Here is a 26,997-nt window from a genome sequence, read left to right as displayed (position 1 = left end):
TCAAGCTTAAGGAGAGATGCATGGCCTGTCGTGTTTGCAATACAAGCGAGAAGCAGACCAACAAAGAATCAAACCAACAAGCAAACACCAAAATGGTACGGTTGGCTGATATTTACCAAGGGAACCATGATTATTCAAAAGAAAATACTTAAGGTGATGTCAAGGATCATTCAGCATGCATCGACCCATTATCGCGGCTTGCATGTACTCAGCACACTTGTATTCGGAGGCGTGCATTCATATTCGTAAATTTTGATTCATAAGAACATATCGTGACCTAACCCTAATGCCGATTTGGAATCAAATGGATTCCTAGTCCGTGATGTAGACTTGTATGTCTTCCAACAGGATGAAGGAATGCCATATTCTAGGCTACGTAGAGAAGAATTGTAAGAAGCCTATAACAAAGGCAAGTAGCTCTGCCAAAGTGTACTAAGAGCAAAAGAGACTGACAGCAAAGTGCACATTGGGGTTGGTTTCATTTCTTGGAATTTCAGCCCCCATGAAACCAATGGATCCATGTCCTGAGAGTGCGGGTGTTTCAGCAGAAATCAGGCGACGCATATGTGTTCCGGGTGTACGGATATTATAGGAACATAAGTCTCCTTTAGTGGGTCTCTGTGTACTGTGAACTGTTAGAAAGTTTAAAGACGTGTGAAACCATCAACTGAAAAGGGACACACTTCCCTCCATTGGTACTGTGCATAGAGATCTGAACAAAAGGAAAGAGGGAAGAAGAAAGGCCCATGGGACGCTAGTGGGTAGAATCACATTTACCTTAGGAACTTCTCGTCGGATGCAGCCCCTCCCCCAACACTGACAAGATGCAGCAGCCATTGGGGATGGCAGTTAGCGGTTGGATTCCAGGTGGAATGTTGGTGTGTACCGCGAGGCTTGTTGTGGCTGTTGGATCCTAGGTAACCGGGCAGAGTTCTGTGGGTGGATCAGTGTGATGGAGGGGCTGCCGCCCTCTGTGGAGCTTGGCTTAGGTGTTTGGTCCGGGAAGCTGTGTAAGTTCGAGATACTGCTGCTGCCCAAAGACCTGAGGTCACAGGTCAGTTTCCAGAACCTGAAAGGGCAGACAGTGGAAGATCTGCCTGTCATCAGCTTACTGGTGAGGCTCCGAGGTACTTTCAGACTTGCCCAGTCCTGGTGAAGTCAACTTTAGGGGAGACACGAAGAGAAGCTGGCCGAAAAGCTGGCTGAACGGATTGAGGAGAGATGCGAACACATGGATTAGAGATGTTCTGCTACAATGGAGAATACTGGCGTGGAGACAGCTGTAGAGGATACCAGGCTCAAAAGACATTCATGAGACATATTGAACCTCGCTGATACTGGCAGAAACATACGGAGTGCCAACGTGGACTTGAGGAAGTTCCTCAATTCTCTTCTCCAAGAACGGGTCCAAGGTCCCTGACGTCTGCAAGAGAAGAGATGGCAGAGATGATCAAAACGCTCCTGTTCTTGGAAGAGGTCATGGGAATCCACACTTCCCAAGGGGCCTTCCCAAGCCATTCAGACCAGAATTCACCAAGCCCAGGTAAGCCTTTTCCCAGGTTTGGGCCTAGCTAGCAAGCACTTGCCTTCCCTCCCCTCCACACAGGCATCCATTTTGAAGGATCAGTAGCTGAGCTGCAATGAAGCCATTACGAGTAAAACAAGCCCCTCCTAGAATCAGAGTTCCTCCAGCTTCACACTCTGTGAACAACAGTGAACTCCTTAAAGGTCCAATAAACTTGGCTGAAATAGATAGGAATTGAATACTTAGCTCACACCTAGAAACGATGGCCTTCCGCTAGATTCAGCAAATGTTGTGTTTATGTCTTCCCTGGGGTGAAGGGAGTGTGGTAAGAGAGGGGAATCTGACTGAACTTGAATCTGTATTAGGCCTCAATTTTTCAAGACAGTATAGGTAAATAGTACAAGTCAGAAAGAGAACTGTACTGTAAAAGTCGCCAATGATATAAAAGACACAGCTTATGTGGATCGTCTTTCACTTGAGTCAAGCCCCCGTGGGCACTATATCATGCGGGTGCAGACTTGGTTGCGTTAAATGGCTTTACCCAACATGATCGGATGATTAAGCGTTCTCATCACTGATAGAAGAACACCTGGTTCTCCATAGACTAGCATAATTGCAGCAGGGTTCTCCTAGCTAGAATGCCTCTAGGTGCTTTTGGATTCAAACCTACATGTATATATTTGGTTTCTTTCCTCTTGTATTTTCCTAGAGAGGGATGTTACCCCTTGAAATGCCAATATTGGCCAGTAGGTGTCATTGGGAGTAAAGGGCACCAATGCACAAGTGTATCCAAGTTTGGGGGTTATTTCAAGTTTCCAATAGTTATTTCATGGTTCCTGTTGGTTTCGGAGGCTTCAACCGTAAAGAGCCGACATGAACCCTTTAACAGTTTGGACTGCCAATTTGCATTCTATCTGTCTAGGTTTTCCGTCGAGCTGACAAAATGTTACCAAAATTGACAAGTCTGGCTTCTAGGTCGATTGAGTGTGTTTCAAAAAATAACTTCATTTTCGTATAACTCCCAAAACATGTAAATGAATTCTTTTAAACTTCTTAAAGACTGCAAATGAGATATCAACACAATGTCAAAACAGGTGTATTCGGACCATCCCTCCCACCACGGCTGTATAGAAACAAAGAGCTAAGCAAATATCACATTTCTGTGAAATGTATCTGGATAGTGTTGATTCATCGATGCCCAGTTGGCAGAGAAGAAGTGCAACCTGCACTCACTCGCTCCCATGAACAGAGCAATGGAAACATCCACTCACCCAGCCCTTGGCACAGGACACTTGCCGAAGAGAGGTCTGTTACTTCCAAAGACAGGATGAGGCCTCAGGACACCTGGAAGCAGGAGAAGGCAAAGCAGGAAATGGAATCCAGTGAGGGTCTGACCCCTGGTGATGGAGCAACAAGGGTGAAACTCTGTTTAACTTGGACGCACACTCTCAAGCGGACAGGAGACATGGGATAGAAGGTGATGTGCTGAGATTTACAAGAGTGCACAGCAGATGCTTGGCTGACAGAACTCAAAGAAACCAGCGCAAAATATCCCCACAGTTGATTCGGAGTCCAAGATCCCAGCTGCCACATTTGAGGTAGCAGAGGCAACGTTCTGTGAGGGATAGGGCTACGAATGATGGCACACGCTGAGTCTCAGGGATCTGGAGTGCATTGTGGGATGTGGTGGGTCGAATCAAGAGAGCAAACCAAAATGTGTACCAATGATAAAGCATCAAAACTGGTCACGTGGTTGAGATTACCAATATGTCCCATGGCCACACCCAGTGCATCTGCAGGACCAGGGACCAATTGGGCATTTTGCCAATAGAGCACGTGTGGGGCTGAATCAGAGATATCGTTCATCTGGTCTGAGGGATCCAGGGGGCCTTGGTTTTGAAATCAGAATGAAAAGCCTTAGGATCTGCTACATTCATAACCTGGGCTGGGATTATGGTTTGGTTTGAGGCACAGCATGCGCAACAGCTGTGTGGTTGCCTTCGTGCACCCGTGCCACAAGGATGAGAGGACAAGGAAGAGTGGTCCAAGTCCACAGCGTTAGAAGAGGAAGCATTACCTACAGCCTTATCTCCCTAAAGCGGATGCTACATTTTGGATGGCACCAGCACGGTACGGCACCGAGGACACCAAGGTAGGTCTGCGGGATCATTCCAGCAGGCCCTGATATGTGACATCCATAGATATGCTTCCACTGGTGTTTCTGTAGACAGAGAAGCTCTGAGAAGAACTGCTTTCATTGGCACATTCCCGTGGAACTACAAAGCACAAGCGCACTCTCAGTTTGCTGTTTTGGAAACACTCCAAAATGACATAGAGCAGAATGCAGAGCTGAGAACCTTTAAAAGCTTCATTTCCACAAGAGGAAGTGTCCTGCGCACTTTCAGAATTGTGAGATAAGCATTATCAAAATGAAGTTATGCAAATCGAAATAGTATTGGTTTTTCATCAAAACTAATGCAACAACAGCAATTGGAGATATACCAGACTACACACACAGGAACACGATATGGCATCAATGTCTAGGAGAAATTGTCCGCACAGAAATCCCATGGAATTGCGTAGAGCCAAAAGTCTAAAATTTTCACTTAACAAAGCCCTAGAAGTCCACATTACATACCTTTTATTACCTGAGCAGTAGAGGTGAAGAAGTACAGTAAAAGAAACAGGAAGTACCATTTTCAGTTCCAAAGATATTGAAGGCCCAAAAGATAAGCTTTCAAACAACTAGACTGCAAAACGCTATCCAGACCATGTGTTGAAAATGGAGGTCAGGAAATCACTGAAAAACAACAGTGTCTCAGAATCACATAAGGCAGAATACCGGAAAAGGGGAAGAGAAAGTCTAAAGACGAGCCAAAAAATATCAGGAAACTCAATGGATGTGATAATATCAGGGCTAAAATTTAGTCGTAAGCAGACTAGATAATGCAGAGGGATGCGTGAATGACTGTGAAGACATGGGATCAGAAAAACCTCGGTCAGAAGCAGACATAGGAAAGCAAGTGCAAAGCAATGTAAACATTGCTGTTGAACCCTGGGTTAAGACAGGGCATGAAAGACTAGAATTCATAAGGGTCCCAGATGGAAAAGCCAGAGATAAGGAAACAAAAAATGTCTGAAAATTTATCTGTAGAAAAATCAGACTGAAACTTCCTGAAAGCCAAGAAAGAATCATGTATGCGAATTCAGGAATTACACAGCATCCAAAGGAGGTGGAATCCCAATAGACCTACCAGCAGCTGTATGATTCAAATCAACAAAGCTCACGAATATCACAGTGATTTAAAATGCACCTGGAGGAAACAACATAGTCACAAGGGAACCTCAAGAGGGGATTCAGCTGATATCTCGGCAGCAATATTGCAGGAGAGGGAGGAGTGCCAGGACACAGACCATATCCTGAATGGCCAAATGCTGCCACCTAGGGGAGCCTATGCCACATGACCGCCAGTCCTAATAACGGCAGAGCTAGAAATTTCCACAAACCGGCAAATCTTAAAAGAATTCAGCAGTTCAAAACTTATCCTACAAGAATGGTTGAGAAATCTACCCTGAATAGAAAAGCAGCAAGATGAAATGGAAAGAAGAAACCATTATTGGAAATGCAAGAAGAGCAGGAGTGGCAAAGAAGAAACAAGAAGAAGGCAAGGAGGACATCAAAACCCTAAAGATGGGAGAGGGAAGCAGGAAATCATAGGTGATTGGAAGCACTCTCTTAAGTGAATCAGCTTATTTGACTCTCTGTTTCAAGCTTAAGGAGAGATGCATGGCCTGTCGTGTTTGCAATACAAGCGAGAAGCAGACCAACAAAGAATCAAACCAACAAGCAAACACCAAAATGGTACGGTTGGCTGATATTTACCAAGGGAACCATGATTATTCAAAAGAAAATACTTAAGGTGATGTCAAGGATCATTCAGCATGCATCGACCCATTATCGCGGCTTGCATGTACTCAGCACACTTGTATTCGGAGGCGTGCATTCATATTCGTAAATTTTGATTCATAAGAACATATCGTGACCTAACCCTAATGCCGATTTGGAATCAAATGGATTCCTAGTCCGTGATGTAGACTTGTATGTCTTCCAACAGGATGAAGGAATGCCATATTCTAGGCTACGTAGAGAAGAATTGTAAGAAGCCTATAACAAAGGCAAGTAGCTCTGCCAAAGTGTACTAAGAGCAAAAGAGACTGACAGCAAAGTGCACATTGGGGTTGGTTTCATTTCTTGGAATTTCAGCCCCCATGAAACCAATGGATCCATGTCCTGAGAGTGCGGGTGTTTCAGCAGAAATCAGGCGACGCATATGTGTTCCGGGTGTACGGATATTATAGGAACATAAGTCTCCTTTAGTGGGTCTCTGTGTACTGTGAACTGTTAGAAAGTTTAAAGACGTGTGAAACCATCAACTGAAAAGGGACACACTTCCCTCCATTGGTACTGTGCATAGAGATCTGAACAAAAGGAAAGAGGGAAGAAGAAAGGCCCATGGGACGCTAGTGGGTAGAATCACATTTACCTTAGGAACTTCTCGTCGGATGCAGCCCCTCCCCCAACACTGACAAGATGCAGCAGCCATTGGGGATGGCAGTTAGCGGTTGGATTCCAGGTGGAATGTTGGTGTGTACCGCGAGGCTTGTTGTGGCTGTTGGATCCTAGGTAACCGGGCCGAGTTCTGTGGGTGGATCAGTGTGATGGAGGGGCTGCCGCCCTCTGTGGAGCTTGGCTTAGGTGTTTGGTCCGGGAAGCTGTGTAAGTTCGAGATACTGCTGCTGCCCAAAGACCTGAGGTCACAGGTCAGTTTCCAGAACCTGAAAGGGCAGACAGTGGAAGATCTGCCTGTCATCAGCTTACTGGTGAGGCTCCGAGGTACTTTCAGACTTGCCCAGTCCTGGTGAAGTCAACTTTAGGGGAGACACGAAGAGAAGCTGGCCGAAAAGCTGGCTGAACGGATTGAGGAGAGATGCGAACACATGGATGAGAGATGTTCTGCTACAATGGAGAATACTGGCGTGGAGACAGCTGTAGAGGATACCAGGCTCAAAAGACATTCATGAGACATATTGAACCTCGCTGATACTGGCAGAAACATACGGAGTGCCAACGTGGACTTGAGGAAGTTCCTCAATTCTCTTCTCCAAGAACGGGTCCAAGGTCCCTGACGTCTGCAAGAGAAGAGATGGCAGAGATGATCAAAACGCTCCTGTTCTTGGAAGAGGTCATGGGAATCCACACTTCCCAAGGGGCCTTCCCAAGCCATTCAGACCAGAATTCACCAAGCCCAGGTAAGCCTTTTCCCAGGTTTGGGCCTAGCTAGCAAGCACTTGCCTTCCCTCCCCTCCACACAGGCATCCATTTTGAAGGATCAGTAGCTGAGCTGCAATGAAGCCATTACGAGTAAAACAAGCCCCTCCTAGAATCAGAGTTCCTCCAGCTTCACACTCTGTGAACAACAGTGAACTCCTTAAAGGTCCAATAAACTTGGCTGAAATAGATAGGAATTGAATACTTAGCTCACACCTAGAAACGATGGCCTTCCGCTAGATTCAGCAAATGTTGTGTTTATGTCTTCCCTGGGGTGAAGGGAGTGTGGTAAGAGAGGGGAATCTGACTGAACTTGAATCTGTATTAGGCCTCAATTTTTCAAGACAGTATAGGTAAATAGTACAAGTCAGAAAGAGAACTGTACTGTAAAAGTCACCAATGATATAAAAGACACAGCTTATGTGGATCGTCTTTCACTTGAGTCAAGCCCCCGTGGGCACTATATCATGCGGGTGCAGACTTGGTTGCGTTAAATGGCTTTACCCAACATGATCGGATGATTAAGCGTTCTCATCACTGATAGAAGAACACCTGGTTCTCCATAGACTAGCATAATTGCAGCAGGGTTCTCCTAGCTAGAATGCCTCTAGGTGCTTTTGGATTCAAACCTACATGTATATATTTGGTTTCTTTCCTCTTGTATTTTCCTAGAGAGGGATGTTACCCCTTGAAATGCCAATATTGGCCAGTAGGTGTCATTGGGAGTAAAGGGCACCAATGCACAAGTGTATCCAAGTTTGGGGGTTATTTCAAGTTTCCAATAGTTATTTCATGGTTCCTGTTGGTTTCGGAGGCTTCAACCGTAAAGAGCCGACATGAACCCTTTAACAGTTTGGACTGCCAATTTGCATTCTATCTGTCTAGGTTTTCCGTCGAGCTGACAAAATGTTACCAAAATTGACAAGTCTGGCTTCTAGGTCGATTGAGTGTGTTTCAAAAAATAACTTCATTTCCGTATAACTCCCAAAACATGTAAATGAATTCTTTTAAACTTCTTAAAGACTGCAAATGAGATATCAACACAATGTCAAAACAGGTGTATTCGGACCATCCCTCCCACCACGGCTGTATAGAAACAAAGAGCTAAGCAAATATCACATTTCTGTGAAATGTATCTGGATAGTGTTGATTCATCGATGCCCAGTTGGCAGAGAAGAAGTGCAACCTGCACTCACTCGCTCCCATGAACAGAGCAATGGAAACATCCACTCACCCAGCCCTTGGCACAGGACACTTGCCGAAGAGAGGTCTGTTACTTCCAAAGACAGGATGAGGCCTCAGGACACCTGGAAGCAGGAGAAGGCAAAGCAGGAAATGGAATCCAGTGAGGGTCTGACCCCTGGTGATGGAGCAACAAGGGTGAAACTCTGTTTAACTTGGACGCACACTCTCAAGCGGACAGGAGACATGGGATAGAAGGTGATGTGCTGAGATTTACAAGAGTGCACAGCAGATGCTTGGCTGACAGAACTCAAAGAAACCAGCGCAAAATATCCCCACAGTTGATTCGGAGTCCAAGATCCCAGCTGCCACATTTGAGGTAGCAGAGGCAACGTTCTGTGAGGGATAGGGCTACGAATGATGGCACACGCTGAGTCTCAGGGATCTGGAGTGCATTGTGGGATGTGGTGGGTCGAATCAAGAGAGCAAACCAAAATGTGTACCAATGATAAAGCATCAAAACTGGTCACGTGGTTGAGATTACCAATATGTCCCATGGCCACACCCAGTGCATCTGCAGGACCAGGGACCAATTGGGCATTTTGCCAATAGAGCACGTGTGGGGCTGAATCAGAGATATCGTTCATCTGGTCTGAGGGATCCAGGGGGCCTTGGTTTTGAAATCAGAATGAAAAGCCTTAGGATCTGCTACATTCATAACCTGGGCTGGGATTATGGTTTGGTTTGAGGCACAGGATGCGCAACAGCTGTGTGGTTGCCTTCGTGCACCCGTGCCACAAGGATGAGAGGACAAGGAAGAGTGGTCCAAGTCCACAGCGTTAGAAGAGGAAGCATTACCTACAGCATTATCTCCCTAAAGCTGATGCTACATTTTGGATGGCACCAGCACGGTACGGCACCGAGGACACCAAGGTAGGTCTGCGGGATCATTCCAGCAGGCCCTGATATGTGACATCCATAGATATGCTTCCACTGGTGTTTCTGTAGACAGAGAAGCTCTGAGAAGAACTGCTTTCATTGGCACATTCCCGTGGAACTACAAAGCACAAGCGCACTCTCAGTTTGCTGTTTTGGAAACACTCCAAAATGACATAGAGCAGAATGCAGAGCTGAGAACCTTTAAAAGCTTCATTTCCACAAGAGGAAGTGTCCTGCGCACTTTCAGAATTGTGAGATAAGCATTATCAAAATGAAGTTATGCAAATCGAAATAGTATTGGTTTTTCATCAAAACTAATGCAACAACAGCAATTGGAGATATACCAGACTACACACACAGGAACACGATATGGCATCAATGTCTAGGAGAAATTGTCCGCACAGAAATCCCATGGAATTGCGTAGAGACAAAAGTCTAAAATTTTCACTTAACAAAGCCCTAGAAGTCCACATTACATACCTGATATTACCTGAGCAGTAGAGGTGAAGAAGTACAGTAAAAGAAACAGGAAGTACCATTTTCAGTTCCAAAGATATTGAAGGCCCAAATGATAAGCTTTCAAACAACTAGATTGCAAAACGCTATCCAGACCATGTGTTGAAAATGGAGGTCAGGAAATCACTGAAAAACAACAGTGTCTCAGAATCACATAAGGCAGAATACCGGAAAAGGGGAAGAGAAAGTCTAAAGACGAGCCAAAAAATATCAGGAAACTCAATGGATGTGATAATATCAGGGCTAAAATTTAGTCGTAAGCAGACTAGATAATGCAGAGGGATGCGTGAATGACTGTGAAGACATGGGATCAGAAAAACCTCGGTCAGAAGCAGACATAGGAAAGCAAGTGCAAAGCAATGTAAACATTGCTGTTGAACCCTGGGTTAAGACAGGGCATGAAAGACTAGAATTCATAAGGGTCCCAGATGGAAAAGCAAGAGATAAGGAAACAAAAAATGTCTGAAAATTTATCTGTAGAAAAATCAGACTGAAACTTCCTGAAAGCCAAGAAAGAATCATGTATGCGAATTCAGGAATTACACAGCATCCAAAGGAGGTGGAATCCCAATAGACTTACCAGCAGCTGTATGATTCAAATCAACAAAGCTCACGAATATCACAGTGATTTAAAATGCACCTGGAGGAAACAACATAGTCACAAGGGAACCTCAAGAGGGGATTCAGCTGATATCTCGGCAGCAATATTGCAGGAGAGGGAGGAGTGCCAGGACACAGACCATATCCTGAATGGCCAAATGCTGCCACCTAGGGGAGCCTATGCCACATGACCGCCAGTCCTAATAACGGCAGAGCTAGAAATTTCCACAAACCGGCAAATCTTAAAAGAATTCAGCAGTTCAAAACTTATCCTACAAGAATGGTTGAGAAATCTACCCTGAATAGAAAAGCAGCAAGATGAAATGGAAAGAAGAAACCATTATTGGAAATGCAAGAAGAGCAGGAGTGGCAAAGAAGAAACAAGAAGAAGGCAAGGAGGACATCAAAACCCTAAAGATGGGAGAGGGAAGCAGGAAATCATAGGTGATTGGAAGCACTCTCTTAAGTGAATCAGCTTATTTGACTCTCTGTTTCAAGCTTAAGGAGAGATGCATGGCCTGTCGTGTTTGCAATACAAGCGAGAAGCAGACCAACAAAGAATCAAACCAACAAGCAAACACCAAAATGGTACGGTTGGCTGATATTTACCAAGGGAACCATGATTATTCAAAAGAAAATACTTAAGGTGATGTCAAGGATCATTCAGCATGCATCGACCCATTATCGCGGCTTGCATGTACTCAGCACACTTGTATTCGGAGGCGTGCATTCATATTCGTAAATTTTGATTCATAAGAACATATCGTGACCTAACCCTAATGCCGATTTGGAATCAAATGGATTCCTAGTCCGTGATGTAGACTTGTATGTCTTCCAACAGGATGAAGGAATGCCATATTCTAGGCTACGTAGAGAAGAATTGTAAGAAGCCTATAACAAAGGCAAGTAGCTCTGCCAAAGTGTACTAAGAGCAAAAGAGACTGACAGCAAAGTGCACATTGGGGTTGGTTTCATTTCTTGGAATTTCAGCCCCCATGAAACCAATGGATCCATGTCCTGAGAGTGCGGGTGTTTCAGCAGAAATCAGGCGACGCATATGTGTTCCGGGTGTACGGATATTATAGGAACATAAGTCTCCTTTATTGGGTCTCTGTGTACTGTGAACTCTTAGAAAGTTTAAAGACGTGTGAAACCATCAACTGAAAAGGGACACACTTCCCTCCATTGGTACTGTGCATAGAGATCTGAACAAAAGGAAAGAGGGAAGAAGAAAGGCCCATGGGACGCTAGTGGGTAGAATCACATTTACCTTAGGAACTTCTCGTCGGATGCAGCCCCTCCCCCAACACTGACAAGATGCAGCAGCCATTGGGGATGGCAGTTAGCGGTTGGATTCCAGGTGGAATGTTGGTGTGTACCGCGAGGCTTGTTGTGGCTGTTGGATCCTAGGTAACCGGGCAGAGTTCTGTGGGTGGATCAGTGTGATGGAGGGGCTGCCGCCCTCTGTGGAGCTTGGCTTAGGTGTTTGGTCCGGGAAGCTGTGTAAGTTCGAGATACTGCTGCTGCCCAAAGACCTGAGGTCACAGGTCAGTTTCCAGAACCTGAAAGGGCAGACAGTGGAAGATCTGCCTGTCATCAGCTTACTGGTGAGGCTCCGAGGTACTTTCAGACTTGCCCAGTCCTGGTGAAGTCAACTTTAGGGGAGACACGAAGAGAAGCTGGCCGAAAAGCTGGCTGAACGGATTGAGGAGAGATGCGAACACATGGATGAGAGATGTTCTGCTACAATGGAGAATACTGGCGTGGAGACAGCTGTAGAGGATACCAGGCTCAAAAGACATTCATGAGACATATTGAACCTCGCTGATACTGGCAGAAACATACGGAGTGCCAACGTGGACTTGAGGAAGTTCCTCAATTCTCTTCTCCAAGAACGGGTCCAAGGTCCCTGACGTCTGCAAGAGAAGAGATGGCAGAGATGATCAAAACGCTCCTGTTCTTGGAAGAGGTCATGGGAATCCACACTTCCCAAGGGGCCTTCCCAAGCCATTCAGACCAGAATACACCAAGCCCAGGTAAGCCTTTTCCCAGGTTTGGGCCTAGCTAGCAAGCACTTGCCTTCCCTCCCCTCCACACAGGCATCCATTTTGAAGGATCAGTAGCTGAGCTGCAATGAAGCCATTACGAGTAAAACAAGCCCCTCCTAGAATCAGAGTTCCTCCAGCTTCACACTCTGTGAACAACAGTGAACTCCTTAAAGGTCCAATAAACTTGGCTGAAATAGATAGGAATTGAATACTTAGCTCACACCTAGAAACGATGGCCTTCCGCTAGATTCAGCAAATGTTGTGTTTATGTCTTCCCTGGGGTGAAGGGAGTGTGGTAAGAGAGGGGAATCTGACTGAACTTGAATCTGTATTAGGCCTCAATTTTTCAAGACAGTATAGGTAAATAGTACAAGTCAGAAAGAGAACTGTACTGTAAAAGTCGCCAATGATATAAAAGACACAGCTTATGTGGATCGTCTTTCACTTGAGTCAAGCCCCCGTGGGCACTATATCATGCGGGTGCAGACTTGGTTGCGTTAAATGGCTTTACCCAACATGATCGGATGATTAAGCGTTCTCATCACTGATAGAAGAACACCTGGTTCTCCATAGACTAGCATAATTGCAGCAGGGTTCTCCTAGCTAGAATGCCTCTAGGTGCTTTTGGATTCAAACCTACATGTATATATTTGGTTTCTTTCCTCTTGTATTTTCCTAGAGAGGGATGTTACCCCTTGAAATGCCAATATTGGCCAGTAGGTGTCATTGGGAGTAAAGGGCACCAATGCACAAGTGTATCCAAGTTTGGGGGTTATTTCAAGTTTCCAATAGTTATTTCATGGTTCCTGTTGGTTTCGGAGGCTTCAACCGTAAAGAGCCGACATGAACCCTTTAACAGTTTGGACTGCCAATTTGCATTCCATCTGTCTAGGTTTTCCGTCGAGCTGACAAAATGTTACCAAAATTGACAAGTCTGGCTTCTAGGTCGATTGAGTGTGTTTCAAAAAATAACTTCATTTTCGTATAACTCCCAAAACATGTAAATGAATTCTTTTAAACTTCTTAAAGACTGCAAATGAGATATCAACACAATGTCAAAACAGGTGTATTCGGACCATCCCACCCACCACGGCTGTATAGAAACAAAGAGCTAAGCAAATATCACATTTCTGTGAAATGTATCTGGATAGTGTTGATTCATTGATGCCCAGTTGGCAGAGAAGAAGTGCAACCTGCACTCACTCGCTCCCATGAACAGAGCAATGGAAACATCCACTCACCCAGCCCTTGGCACAGGACACTTGCCGAAGAGAGGTCTGTTACTTCCAAAGACAGGATGAGGCCTCAGGACACCTGGAAGCAGGAAAAGGCAAAGCAGGAAATGGAATCCAGTGAGGGTCTGACCCCTGGTGATGGAGCAACAAGGGTGAAACTCTGTTTAAGTTGGACGCACACTCTCAAGCGGACAGGAGACATGGGATAGAAGGTGATGTGCTGAGATTTACAAGAGTGCACAGCAGATGCTTGGCTGACAGAACTCAAAGAAACCAGCGCAAAATATCCCCACAGTTGATTCGGAGTCCAAGATCCCAGCTGCCACATTTGAGGTAGCAGAGGCAACGTTCTGTGAGGGATAGGGCTACGAATGATGGCACACGCTGAGTCTCAGGGATCTGGAGTGCATTGTGGGATGTGGTGGGTCGAATCAAGAGAGCAAACCAAAATGTGTACCAATGATAAAGCATCAAAACTGGTCACGTGGTTGAGATTACCAATATGTCCCATGGCCACACCCAGTGCATCTGCAGGACCAGGGACCAATTGGGCATTTTGCCAATAGAGCACGTGTGGGGCTGAATCAGAGATATCGTTCATCTGGTCTGAGGGATCCAGGGGGCCTTGGTTTTGAAATCAGAATGAAAAGCCTTAGGATCTGCTACATTCATAACCTGGGCTGGGATTATGGTTTGGTTTGAGGCACAGGATGCGCAACAGCTGTGTGGTTGCCTTCGTGCACCCGTGCCACAAGGATGAGAGGACAAGGAAGAGTGGTCCAAGTCCACAGCGTTAGAAGAGGAAGCATTACCTACAGCATTATCTCCCTAAAGCGGATGCTACATTTTGGATGGCACCAGCACGGTACGGCACCGAGGACACCAAGGTAGGTCTGCGGGATCATTCCAGCAGGCCCTGATATGTGACATCCATAGATATGCTTCCACTGGTGTTTCTGTAGACAGAGAAGCTCTGAGAAGAACTGCTTTCATTGGCACATTCCCGTGGAACTACAAAGCACAAGCGCACTCTCAGTTTGCTGTTTTGGAAACACTCCAAAATGACATAGAGCAGAATGCAGAGATGAGAACCTTTAAAAGCTTCATTTCCACAAGAGGAAGTGTCCTGCGCACTTTCAGAATTGTGAGATAAGCATTATCAAAATGAAGTTATGCAAATCGAAATAGTATTGGTTTTTCATCAAAACTAATGCAACAACAGCAATTGGAGATATACCAGACTACACACACAGGAACACGATATGGCATCAATGTCTAGGAGAAATAGTCCGCACAGAAATCCGATGGAATTGCGTAGAGCCAAAAGTCTAAAATTTTCACTTAACAAAGCCCTAGAAGTCCACATTACATACCTGATATTACCTGAGTAGTAGAGGTGAAGAAGTACAGTAAAAGAAACAGGAAGTACCATTTTCAGTTCCAAAGATATTGAAGGCCCAAAAGATAAGCTTTCAAACAACTAGACTGCAAAACGCTATCCAGACCATGTGTTGAAAATGGAGGTCAGGAAATCACTGAAAAACAACAGTGTCTCAGAATCACATAAGGCAGAATACCGGAAAAGGGGAAGAGAAAGTCTAAAGACGAGCCAAAAAATATCAGGAAACTCAATGGATGTGATAATATCAGGGCTAAAATTTAGTCGTAAGCAGACTAGATAATGCAGAGGGATGCGTGAATGACTGTGAAGACATGGGATCAGAAAAACCTCGGTCAGAAGCAGACATAGGAAAGCAAGTGCAAAGCAATGTAAACATTGCTGTTGAACCCTGGGTTAAGACAGGGCATGAAAGACTAGAATTCATAAGGGTCCCAGATGGAAAAGCAAGAGATAAGGAAACGAAAAATGTCTGAAAATTTACCTGTAGAAAAATCAGACTGAAACTTCCTGAAAGCCAAGAAAGATTCATGTATGCGAATTCAGGAATTACACAGCATCCAAAGGAGGTGGAATCCCAATAGACCTACCAGCAGCTGTATGATTCAAATCAACAAAGTTCACGAATATCACAGTGATTTAAAATGCACCTGGAGGAAACAACATAGTCACAAGGGAACCTCAAGAGGGGATTCAGCTGATATCTCGGCAGCAATATTGCAGGAGAGGGAGGAGTGCCAGGACACAGACCATATCCTGAATGGCCAAATGCTGCCACCTAGGGGAGCCTATGCCACATGACCGCCAGTCCTAATAACGGCAGAGCTAGAAAATTCCACAAACCGGCAAATCTTAAAAGAATTCAGCAGTTCAAAACTTATCCTACAAGAATGGTTGAGAAATCTACCCTGAATAGAAAAGCAGCAAGATGAAATGGAAAGAAGAAACCATTATTGGAAATGCAAGAAGAGCAGGAGTGGCAAAGAAGAAACAAGAAGAAGGCAAGGAGGACATCAAAACCCTAAAGATGGGAGAGGGAAGCAGGAAATCATAGGTGATTGGAAGCACTCTCTTAAGTGAATCAGCTTATTTGACTCTCTGTTTCAAGCTTAAGGAGAGATGCATGGACTGTCGTGTTTGCAATACAAGCGAGAAGCAGACCAACAAAGAATCAAACCAACAAGCAAACACCAAAATGGTACGGTTGGCTGATATTTACCAAGGGAACCATGATTATTCAAAAGAAAATACTTAAGGTGATGTCAAGGATCATTCAGCAAGCTTCGACCCATTATCGCGGCTTGCATGTACTCAGCACACTTGTATTCGGAGGCGTGCATTCATATTCGTAAATTTTGATTCATAAGAACATATCGTGACCTAACCCTAATGCCGATTTGGAATCAAATGGATTCCTAGTCCGTGATGTAGACTTGTATGTCTTCCAACAGGATGAAGGAATGCCATATTCTAGGCTACGTAGAGAAGAATTGTAAGAAGCCTATAACAAAGGCAAGTAGCTCTGCCAAAGTGTACTAAGAGCAAAAGAGACTGACAGCAAAGTGCACATTGGGGTTGGTTTAATTTCTTGGAATTTCAGCCCCCATGAAACCAATGGATCCATGTCCTGAGAGTGCGGGTGTTTCAGCAGAAATCAGGCGACGCATATGTGTTCCGGGTGTACGGATATTATAGGAACATAAGTCTCCTTTAGTGGGTCTCTGTGTACTGTGAACTTTTAGAAAGTTTAAAGACGTGTGAAACCATCAACTGAAAAGGGACACACTTCCCTCCATTGGTACTGTGCATAGAGATCTGAACAAAAGGAAAGAGGGAAGAAGAAAGGCCCATGGGACGCTAGTGGGTAGAATCACATTTACCTTAGGAACTTCTCGTCGGATGCAGCCCCTCCCCCAACACTGACAAGATGCAGCAGCCATTGGGGATGGCAGTTAGCGGTTGGATTCCAGGTGGAATGTTGGTGTGTACCGCGAGGCTTGTTGTGGCTGTTGGATCCTAGGTAACCGGGCAGAGTTCTGTGGGTGGATCAGTGTGATGGAGGGGCTGCCGCCCTCTGTGGAGCTTGGCTTAGGTGTTTGGTCCGGGAAGCTGTGTAAGTTCGAGATACTGCTGCTGCCCAAAGACCTGAGGTCACAGGTCAGTTTCCAGAACCTGAAAGGGCAGACAGTGGAAGATCTGCCTGTCATCAGCTTACTGGTGAGGCTCCGAGGTACTTTCAGACTTGCCCAGTCCTGGTGAAGTCAACTTTAGGGGAGACACGAAGAGAAGCTGGCCGAAAAGCTGGCTGAACGGATTGAGGAGAGATGCGAACACATGGATGAGAGATGTTCTGCTACAATGGAGAATACTGGCGTGGAGACAGCTGTAGAGGATACCAGGCTCAAAAGACATTCATGAGACATATTGAACCTCGCTGATACTGGCAGAAACATACGGAGTGCCAACGTGGACTTGAGGAAGTTCCTCAATTCTCTTCTCCAAGAACGGGTCCAAGGTCCCTGACGTCTGCAAGAGAAGAGATGGCAGAGATGATCAAAACGCTCCTGTTCTTGGAAGAGGTCATGGGAATCCACACTTCCCAAGGGGCCTTCCCAAGCCATTCAGACCAGAATTCACCAAGCCCAGGTAAGCCTTTTCCCAGGTTTGGGCCTAGCTAGCAAGCACTTGCCTTCCCTCCCCTCCACACAGGCATCCATTTTGAAGGATCAGTAGCTGAGCTGCAATGAAGCCATTACGAGTAAAACAAGCCCCTCCTAGAATCAGAGTTCCTCCAGCTTCACACTCTGTGAACAACAGTGAACTCCTTAAAGGTCCAATAAACTTGGCTGAAATAGATAGGAATTGAATACTTAGCTCACACCTAGAAACGATGGCCTTCCGCTAGATTCAGCAAATGTTGTGTTTATGTCTTCCCTGGGGTGAAGGGAGTGTGGTAAGAGAGGGGAATCTGACTGAACTTGAATCTGTATTAGGCCTCAATTTTTCAAGACAGTATAGGTAAATAGTACAAGTCAGAAAGAGAACTGTACTGTAAAAGTCGCCAATGATATAAAAGACACAGCTTATGTGGATCGTCTTTCACTTGAGTCAAGCCCCCGTGGGCACTATATCATGCGGGTGCAGACTTGGTTGCGTTAAATGGCTTTACCCAACATGATCGGATGATTAAGCGTTCTCATCACTGATAGAAGAACACCTGGTTCTCCATAGACTAGCATAATTGCAGCAGGGTTCTCCTAGCTAGAATGCCTCTAGGTGCTTTTGGATTCAAACCTACATGTATATATTTGGTTTCTTTCCTCTTGTATTTTCCTAGAGAGGGATGTTACCCCTTGAAATGCCAATATTGGCCAGTAGGTGTCATTGGGAGTAAAGGGCACCAATGCACAAGTGTATCCAAGTTTGGGGGTTATTTCAAGTTTCCAATAGTTATTTCATGGTTCCTGTTGGTTTCGGAGGCTTCAACCGTAAAGAGCCGACATGAACCCTTTAACAGTTTGGACTGCCAATTTGCATTCCATCTGTCTAGGTTTTCCGTCGAGCTGACAAAATGTTACCAAAATTGACAAGTCTGGCTTCTAGGTCGATTGAGTGTGTTTCAAAAAATAACTTCATTTTCGTATAACTCCCAAAACATGTAAATGAATTCTTTTAAACTTCTTAAAGACTGCAAATGAGATATCAACACAATGTCAAAACAGGTGTCTTCGGACCATCCCTCCCACCACGGCTGTATAGAAACAAAGAGCTAAGCAAATATCACATTTCTGTGAAATGTATCTGGATAGTGTTGATTCATCGATGCCCAGTTGGCAGAGAAGAAGTGCAACCTGCACTCACTCGCTCCCATGAACAGAGCAATGGAAACATCCACTCACCCAGCCCTTGGCACAGGACACTTGCCGAAGAGAGGTCAGTTACTTCCAAAGACAGGATGAGGCCTCAGGACACCTGGAAGCAGGAGAAGGCAAAGCAGGAAATGGAATCCAGTGAGGGTCTGACCCCTGGTGATGGAGCAACAAGGGTGAAACTCTGTTTAAGTTGGACGCACACTCTCAAGCGGACAGGAGACATGGGATAGAAGGTGATGTGCTGAGATTTACAAGAGTGCACAGCAGATGCTTGGCTGACAGAACTCAAAGAAACCAGCGCAAAATATCCCCACAGTTGATTCGGAGTCCAAGATCCCAGCTGCCACATTTGAGGTAGCAGAGGCAACGTTCTGTGAGGGATAGGGCTACGAATGATGGCACACGCTGAGTCTCAGGGATCTGGAGTGCATTGTGGGATGTGGTGGGTCGAATCAAGAGAGCAAACCAAAATGTGTACCAATGATAAAGCATCAAAACTGGTCACGTGGTTGAGATTACCAATATGTCCCATGGCCACACCCAGTGCATCTGCAGGACCAGGGACCAATTGGGCATTTTGCCAATAGAGCACGTGTGGGGCTGAATCAGAGATATCGTTCATCTGGTCTGAGGGATCCAGGGGGCCTTGGTTTTGAAATCAGAATGAAAAGCCTTAGGATCTGCTACATTCATAACCTGGGCTGGGATTATGGTTTGGTTTGAGGCACAGGATGCGCAACAGCTGTGTGGTTGCCTTCGTGCACCCGTGCCACAAGGATGAGAGGACAAGGAAGAGTGGTCCAAGTCCACAGCGTTAGAAGAGGAAGCATTACCTACAGCCTTATCTCCCTAAAGCGGATGCTACATTTTGGATGGCACCAGCACGGTACGGCACCGAGGACACCAAGGTAGGTCTGCGGGATCATTCCAGCAGGCCCTGATATGTGACATCCATAGATATGCTTCCACTGGTGTTTCTGTAGACAGAGAAGCTCTGAGAAGAACTGCTTTCATTGGCACATTCCCGTGGAACTACAAAGCACAAGCGCACTCTCAGTTTGCTGTTTTGGAAACACTCCAAAATGACATAGAGTAGAATGCAGAGCTGAGAACCTTTAAAAGCTTCATTTCCACAAGAGGAAGTGTCCTGCGCACTTTCAGAATTGTGAGATAAGCATTATCAAAATGAAGTTATGCAAATCGAAATAGTATTGGTTTTTCATCAAAACTAATGCAACAACAGCAATTGGAGATATACCAGACAACACACACAGGAACACGATATGGCATCAATGTCTAGGAGAAATTGTCCGCACAGAAATCCCATGGAATTGCGTAGAGCCAAAAGTCTAAAATTTTCACTTAACAAAGCCCTAGAAGTCCACATTACATACCTGATATTACCTGAGCAGTAGAGGTGAAGAAGTACAGTAAAAGAAACAGGAAGTACCATTTTCAGTTCCAAAGATATTGAAGGCCCAAAAGATAAGCTTTCAAACAATTAGACTGCAAAACGCTATCCAGACCATGTGTTGAAAATGGAGGTCAGGAAATCACTGAAAAACAACAGTGTCTCAGAATCACATAAGGCAGAATACCGGAAAAGGGGAAGAGAAAGTCTAAAGACGAGCCAAAAAATATCAGGAAACTCAATGGATGTGATAATATCAGGGCTAAAATTTAGTCGTAAGCAGACTAGATAATGCAGAGGGACGCGTGAATGACTGTGAAGACATGGGATCAGAAAAACCTCGGTCAGAAGCAGACATAGGAAAGCAAGTGCAAAGCAATGTAAACATTGCTGTTGAACCCTGGGTTAAGACAGGGCATGAAAGACTAGAATTCATAAGGGTCCCAGATGGAAAAGCAAGAGATAAGGAAACAAAAAATGTCTGAAAATTTATCTGTAGAAAAATCAGACTGAAAATTCCTGAAAGCCAAGAAAGATTCATGTATGCGAATTCAGGAATTACACAGCATCCAAAGGAGGTGGAATCCCAATAGACCTACCAGCAGCTGTATGATTCAAATCAACAAAGCTCACGAATATCACAGTGATTTAAAATGCACCTGGAGGAAACAACATAGTCACAAGGGAACCTCAAGAGGGGATTCAGCTGATATCTCGGCAGCAATATTGCAGGAGAGGGAGGAGTGCCAGGACACAGACCATATCCTGAATGGCCAAATGCTGCCACCTAGGGGAGCCTATGCCACATGACCGCCATTCCTAATAACGGCAGAGCTAGAAATTTCCACAAACCGGCCAATCTTAAAAGAATTCAGCAGTTCAAAACTTATCCTACAAGAATGGTTGAGAAATCTACCCTGAATAGAAAAGCAGCAAGATGAAATGGAAAGAAGAAACCATTATTGGAAATGCAAGAAGAGCAGGAGTGGCAAAGAAGAAACAAGAAGAAGGCAAGGAGGACATCAAAACCCTAAAGATGGGAGAGGGAAGCAGGAAATCATAGGTGATTGGAAGCACTCTGTTAAGTGAATCAGCTTATGTGACTCTCTGTTTCAAGCTTAAGGAGAGATGCATGGCCTGTCGTGTTTGCAATACAAGCGAGAAGCAGACCAACAAAGAATCAAACCAACAAGCAAACACCAAAATGGTACGGTTGGCTGATATTTACCAAGGGAACCATGATTATTCAAAAGAAAATACTTAAGGTGATGTCAAGGATCATTCAGCATGCATCGACCCATTATCGCGGCTTGCATGTACTCAGCACACTTGTATTCGGAGGCGTGCATTCATATTCGTAAATTTTGATTCATAAGAACATATCGTGACCTAACCCTAATGCCGATTTGGAATCAAATGGATTCCTAGTCCGTGATGTAGACTTGTATGTCTTCCAACAGGATGAAGGAATGCCATATTCTAGGCTACGTAGAGAAGAATTGTAAGAAGCCTATAACAAAGGCAAGTAGCTCTGCCAAAGTGTACTAAGAGCAAAAGAGACTGACAGCAAAGTGCACATTGGGGTTGGTTTCATTTCTTGGAATTTCAGCCCCCATGAAACCAATGGATCCATGTCCTGAGAGTGCGGGTGTTTCAGCAGAAATCAGGCGACGCATATGTGTTCCGGGTGTACGGATATTATAGGAAGATAAGTCTCCTTTAGTGGGTCTCTGTGTACTGTGAACTGTTAGAAAGTTTAAAGACGTGTGAAACCATCAACTGAAAAGGGACACACTTCCCTCCATTGGTACTGTGCATAGAGATCTGAACAAAAGGAAAGAGGGAAGAAGAAAGGCCCATGGGACGCTAGTGGGTAGAATCACATTTACCTTAGGAACTTCTCGTCGGATGCAGCCCCTCCCCCAACACTGACAAGATGCAGCAGCCATTGGGGATGGCAGTTAGCGGTTGGATTCCAGGTGGAATGTTGGTGTGTACCGCGAGGCTTGTTGTGGCTGTTGGATCCTAGGTAACCGGGCAGAGTTCTGTGGGTGGATCAGTGTGATGGAGGGGCTGCCGCCCTCTGTGGAGCTTGGCTTAGGTGTTTGGTCCGGGAAGCTGTGTAAGTTCGAGATACTGCTGCTGCCCAAAGACCTGAGGTCACAGGTCAGTTTCCAGAACCTGAAAGGGCAGACAGTGGAAGATCTGCCTGTCATCAGCTTACTGGTGAGGCTCCGAGGTACTTTCAGACTTGCCCAGTCCTGGTGAAGTCAACTTTAGGGGAGACACGAAGAGAAGCTGGCCGAAAAGCTGGCTGAACGGATTGAGGAGAGATGCGAACACATGGATGAGAGATGTTCTGCTACAATGGAGAATACTGGCGTGGAGACAGCTGTAGAGGATACCAGGCTCAAAAGACATTCATGAGACATATTGAACCTCGCTGATACTGGCAGAAACATACGGAGTGCCAACGTGGACTTGAGGAAGTTCCTCAATTCTCTTCTCCAAGAACGGGTCCAAGGTCCCTGACGTCTGCAAGAGAAGAGATGGCAGAGATGATCAAAACGCTCCTGTTCTTGGAAGAGGTCATGGGAATCCACACTTCCCAAGGGGCCTTCCCAAGCCATTCAGACCAGAATTCACCAAGCCCAGGTAAGCCTTTTCCCAGGTTTGGGCCTAGCTAGCAAGCACTTGCCTTCCCTCCCCTCCACACAGGCATCCATTTTGAAGGATCAGTAGCTGAGCTGCAATGAAGCCATTACGAGTAAAACAAGCCCCTCCTAGAATCAGAGTTCCTCCAGCTTCACACTCTGTGAACAACAGTGAACTCCTTAAAGGTCCAATAAACTTGGCTGAAATAGATAGGAATTGAATACTTAGCTCACACCTAGAAACGATGGCCTTCCGCTAGATTCAGCAAATGTTGTGTTTATGTCTTCCCTGGGGTGAAGGGAGTGTGGTAAGAGAGGGGAATCTGACTGAACTTGAATCTGTATTAGGCCTCAATTTTTCAAGACAGTATAGGTAAATAGTACAAGTCAGAAAGAGAACTGTACTGTAAAAGTCGCCAATGATATAAAAGACACAGCTTATGTGGATCGTCTTTCACTTGAGTCAAGCCCCCGTGGGCACTATATCATGCGGGTGCAGACTTGGTTGCGTTAAATGGCTTTACCCAACATGATCGGATGATTAAGCGTTCTCATCACTGATAGAAGAACACCTGGTTCTCCATAGACTAGCATAATTGCAGCAGGGTTCTCCTAGCTAGAATGCCTCTAGGTGCTTTTGGATTCAAACCTACATGTATATATTTGGTTTCTTTCCTCTTGTATTTTCCTAGAGAGGGATGTTACCCCTTGAAATGCCAATATTGGCCAGTAGGTGTCATTGGGAGTAAAGGGCACCAATGCACAAGTGTATCCAAGTTTGGGGGTTATTTCAAGTTTCCAATAGTTATTTCATGGTTCCTGTTGGTTTCGGAGGCTTCAACCGTAAAGAGCCGACATGAACCCTTTAACAGTTTGGACTGCCAATTTGCATTCTATCTGTCTAGGTTTTCCGTCGAGCTGACAAAATGTTACCAAAATTGACAAGTCTGGCTTCTAGGTCGATTGAGTGTGTTTCAAAAAATAACTTCATTTCCGTATAACTCCCAAAACATGTAAATGAATTCTTTTAAACTTCTTAAAGACTGCAAATGAGATATCAACACAATGTCAAAACAGGTGTATTCGGACCATCCCTCCCACCACGGCTGTATAGAAACAAAGAGCTAAGCAAATATCACATTTCTGTGAAATGTATCTGGATAGTGTTGATTCATCGATGCCCAGTTGGCAGAGAAGAAGTGCAACCTGCACTCACTCGCTCCCATGAACAGAGCAATGGAAACATCCACTCACCCAGCCCTTGGCACAGGACACTTGCCGAAGAGAGGTCTGTTACTTCCAAAGACAGGATGAGGCCTCAGGACACCTGGAAGCAGGAGAAGGCAAAGCAGGAAATGGAATCCAGTGAGGGTCTGACCCCTGGTGATGGAGCAACAAGGGTGAAACTCTGTTTAACTTGGACGCACACTCTCAAGCGGACAGGAGACATGGGATAGAAGGTGATGTGCTGAGATTTACAAGAGTGCACAGCAGATGCTTGGCTGACAGAACTCAAAGAAACCAGCGCAAAATATCCCCACAGTTGATTCGGAGTCCAAGATCCCAGCTGCCACATTTGAGGTAGCAGAGGCAACGTTCTGTGAGGGATAGGGCTACGAATGATGGCACACGCTGAGTCTCAGGGATCTGGAGTGCATTGTGGGATGTGGTGGGTCGAATCAAGAGAGCAAACCAAAATGTGTACCAATGATAAAGCATCAAAACTGGTCACGTGGTTGAGATTACCAATATGTCCCATGGCCACACCCAGTGCATCTGCAGGACCAGGGACCAATTGGGCATTTTGCCAATAGAGCACGTGTGGGGCTGAATCAGAGATATCGTTCATCTGGTCTGAGGGATCCAGGGGGCCTTGGTTTTGAAATCAGAATGAAAAGCCTTAGGATCTGCTACATTCATAACCTGGGCTGGGATTATGGTTTGGTTTGAGGCACAGGATGCGCAACAGCTGTGTGGTTGCCTTCGTGCACCCATGCCACAAGGATGAGAGGACAAGGAAGAGTGGTCCAAGTCCACAGCGTTAGAAGAGGAAGCATTACCTACAGCATTATCTCCCTAAACCTGATGCTACATTTTGGATGGCACCAGCACGGTACGGCACCGAGGACACCAAGGTAGGTCTGCGGGATCATTCCAGCAGGCCCTGATATGTGACATCCATAGATATGCTTCCACTGGTGTTTCTGTAGACAGAGAAGCTCTGAGAAGAACTGCTTTCATTGGCACATTCCCGTGGAACTACAAAGCACAAGCGCACTCTCAGTTTGCTGTTTTGGAAACACTCCAAAATGACATAGAGCAGAATGCAGAGCTGAGAACCTTTAAAAGCTTCATTTCCACAAGAGGAAGTGTCCTGCGCACTTTCAGAATTGTGAGATAAGCATTATCAAAATGAAGTTATGCAAATCGAAATAGTATTGGTTTTTCATCAAAACTAATGCAACAACAGCAATTGGAGATATACCAGACAACACACACAGGAACACGATATGGCATCAATGTCTAGGAGAAATTGTCCGCACAGAAATCCCATGGAATTGCGTAGAGCCAAAAGTCTAAAATTTTCACTTAACAAAGCCCTAGAAGTCCACATTACATACCTGATATTACCTGAGCAGTAGAGGTGAAGAAGTACAGTAAAAGAAACAGGAAGTACCATTTTCAGTTCCAAAGATATTGAAGGCCCAAAAGATAAGCTTTCAAACAACTAGACTGCAAAACGCTATCCAGACCATGTGTTGAAAATGGAGGTCAGGAAATCACTGAAAAACAACAGTGTCTCAGAATCACATAAGGCAGAATACCGGAAAAGGGGAAGAGAAAGTCTAAAGACGAGCCAAAAAATATCAGGAAACTCAATGGATGTGATAATATCAGGGCTAAAATTTAGTCGTAAGCAGACTAGATAATGCAGAGGGACGCGTGAATGACTGTGAAGACATGGGATCAGAAAAACCTCGGTCAGAAGCAGACATAGGAAAGCAAGTGCAAAGCAATGTAAACATTGCTGTTGAACCCTGGGTTAAGACAGGGCATGAAAGACTAGAATTCATAAGGGTCCCAGATGGAAAAGCAAGAGATAAGGAAACAAAAAATGTCTGAAAATTTATCTGTAGAAAAATCAGACTGAAACTTCCTGAAAGCCAAGAAAGAATCATGTATGCGAATTCAGGAATTACACAGCATCCAAAGGAGGTGGAATCCCAATAGACCTACCAGCAGCTGTATGATTCAAATCAACAAAGCTCACGAATATCACAGTGATTTAAAATGCACCTGGAGGAAACAACATAGTCACAAGGGAACCTCAAGAGGGGATTCAGCTGATATCTCGGCAGCAATATTGCAGGAGAGGGAGGAGTGCCAGGACACAGACCATATCCTGAATGGCCAAATGCTGCCACCTAGGGGAGCCTATGCCACATGACCGCCAGTCCTAATAACGGCAGAGCTAGAAAATTCCACAAACCGGCAAATCTTAAAAGAATTCAGCAGTTCAAAACTTATCCTACAAGAATGGTTGAGAAATCTACCCTGAATAGAAAAGCAGCAAGATGAAATGGAAAGAAGAAACCATTATTGGAAATGCAAGAAGAGCAGGAGTGGCAAAGAAGAAACAAGAAGAAGGCAAGGAGGACATCAAAACCCTAAAGATGGGAGAGGGAAGCAGGAAATCATAGGTGATTGGAAGCACTCTCTTAAGTTAATCAGCTTATTTGACTCTCTGTTTCAAGCTTAAGGAGAGATGCATGGCCTGTCGTGTTTGCAATACAAGCGAGAAGCAGACCAACAAAGAATCAAACCAACAAACAAACACCAAAATGGTACGGTTGGCTGATATTTACCAAGGGAACCATGATTATTCAAAAGAAAATACTTAAGGTGATGTCAAGGATCATTCAGCATGCATCGACCCATTATCGCGGCTTGCATGTACTCAGCACACTTGTATTCGGAGGCGTGCATTCATATTCGTAAATTTTGATTCATAAGAACATATCGTGACCTAACCCTAATGCCGATTTGGAATCAAATGGATTCCTAGTCCGTGATGTAGACTTGTATGTCTTCCAACAGGATGAAGGAATGCCATATTCTAGGCTACGTAGAGAAGAATTGTAAGAAGCCTATAACAAAGGCAAGTAGCTCTGCCAAAGTGTACTAAGAGCAAAAGAGACTGACAGCAAAGTGCACATTGGGGTTGGTTTCATTTCTTGGAATTTCAGCCCCCATGAAACCAATGGATCCATGTCCTGAGAGTGCGGG

The 26,997-nt window shown here is 45.0% G+C and overlaps 1 long non-coding RNA gene across 1 annotated transcript; it reads right to left on the bottom strand.

The window, feature by feature from the left end:
* Window positions 1-1,168: 1,168 nt before the first annotated feature.
* Window positions 1,169-22,181, bottom strand: LOC140693008 (uncharacterized). Its single transcript, XR_012068656.1, has 3 exons — window positions 21,946-22,181; window positions 18,673-18,745; window positions 1,169-1,423 (listed from the first exon to the last, which is right to left on the bottom strand). It is a non-coding gene; the product is annotated as an uncharacterized lncRNA (long non-coding RNA).
* Window positions 22,182-26,997: the final 4,816 nt, after the last annotated feature.

Source organism: Vicugna pacos, unplaced genomic scaffold (assembly GCF_048564905.1).
Source record: "Vicugna pacos unplaced genomic scaffold, VicPac4 scaffold_19, whole genome shotgun sequence".
NCBI lineage: Eukaryota > Metazoa > Chordata > Mammalia > Artiodactyla > Camelidae > Vicugna > Vicugna pacos.
Note: the sequence above shows the minus strand (reverse complement) of the source record. Positions and strands in the feature narration are given on the sequence as shown.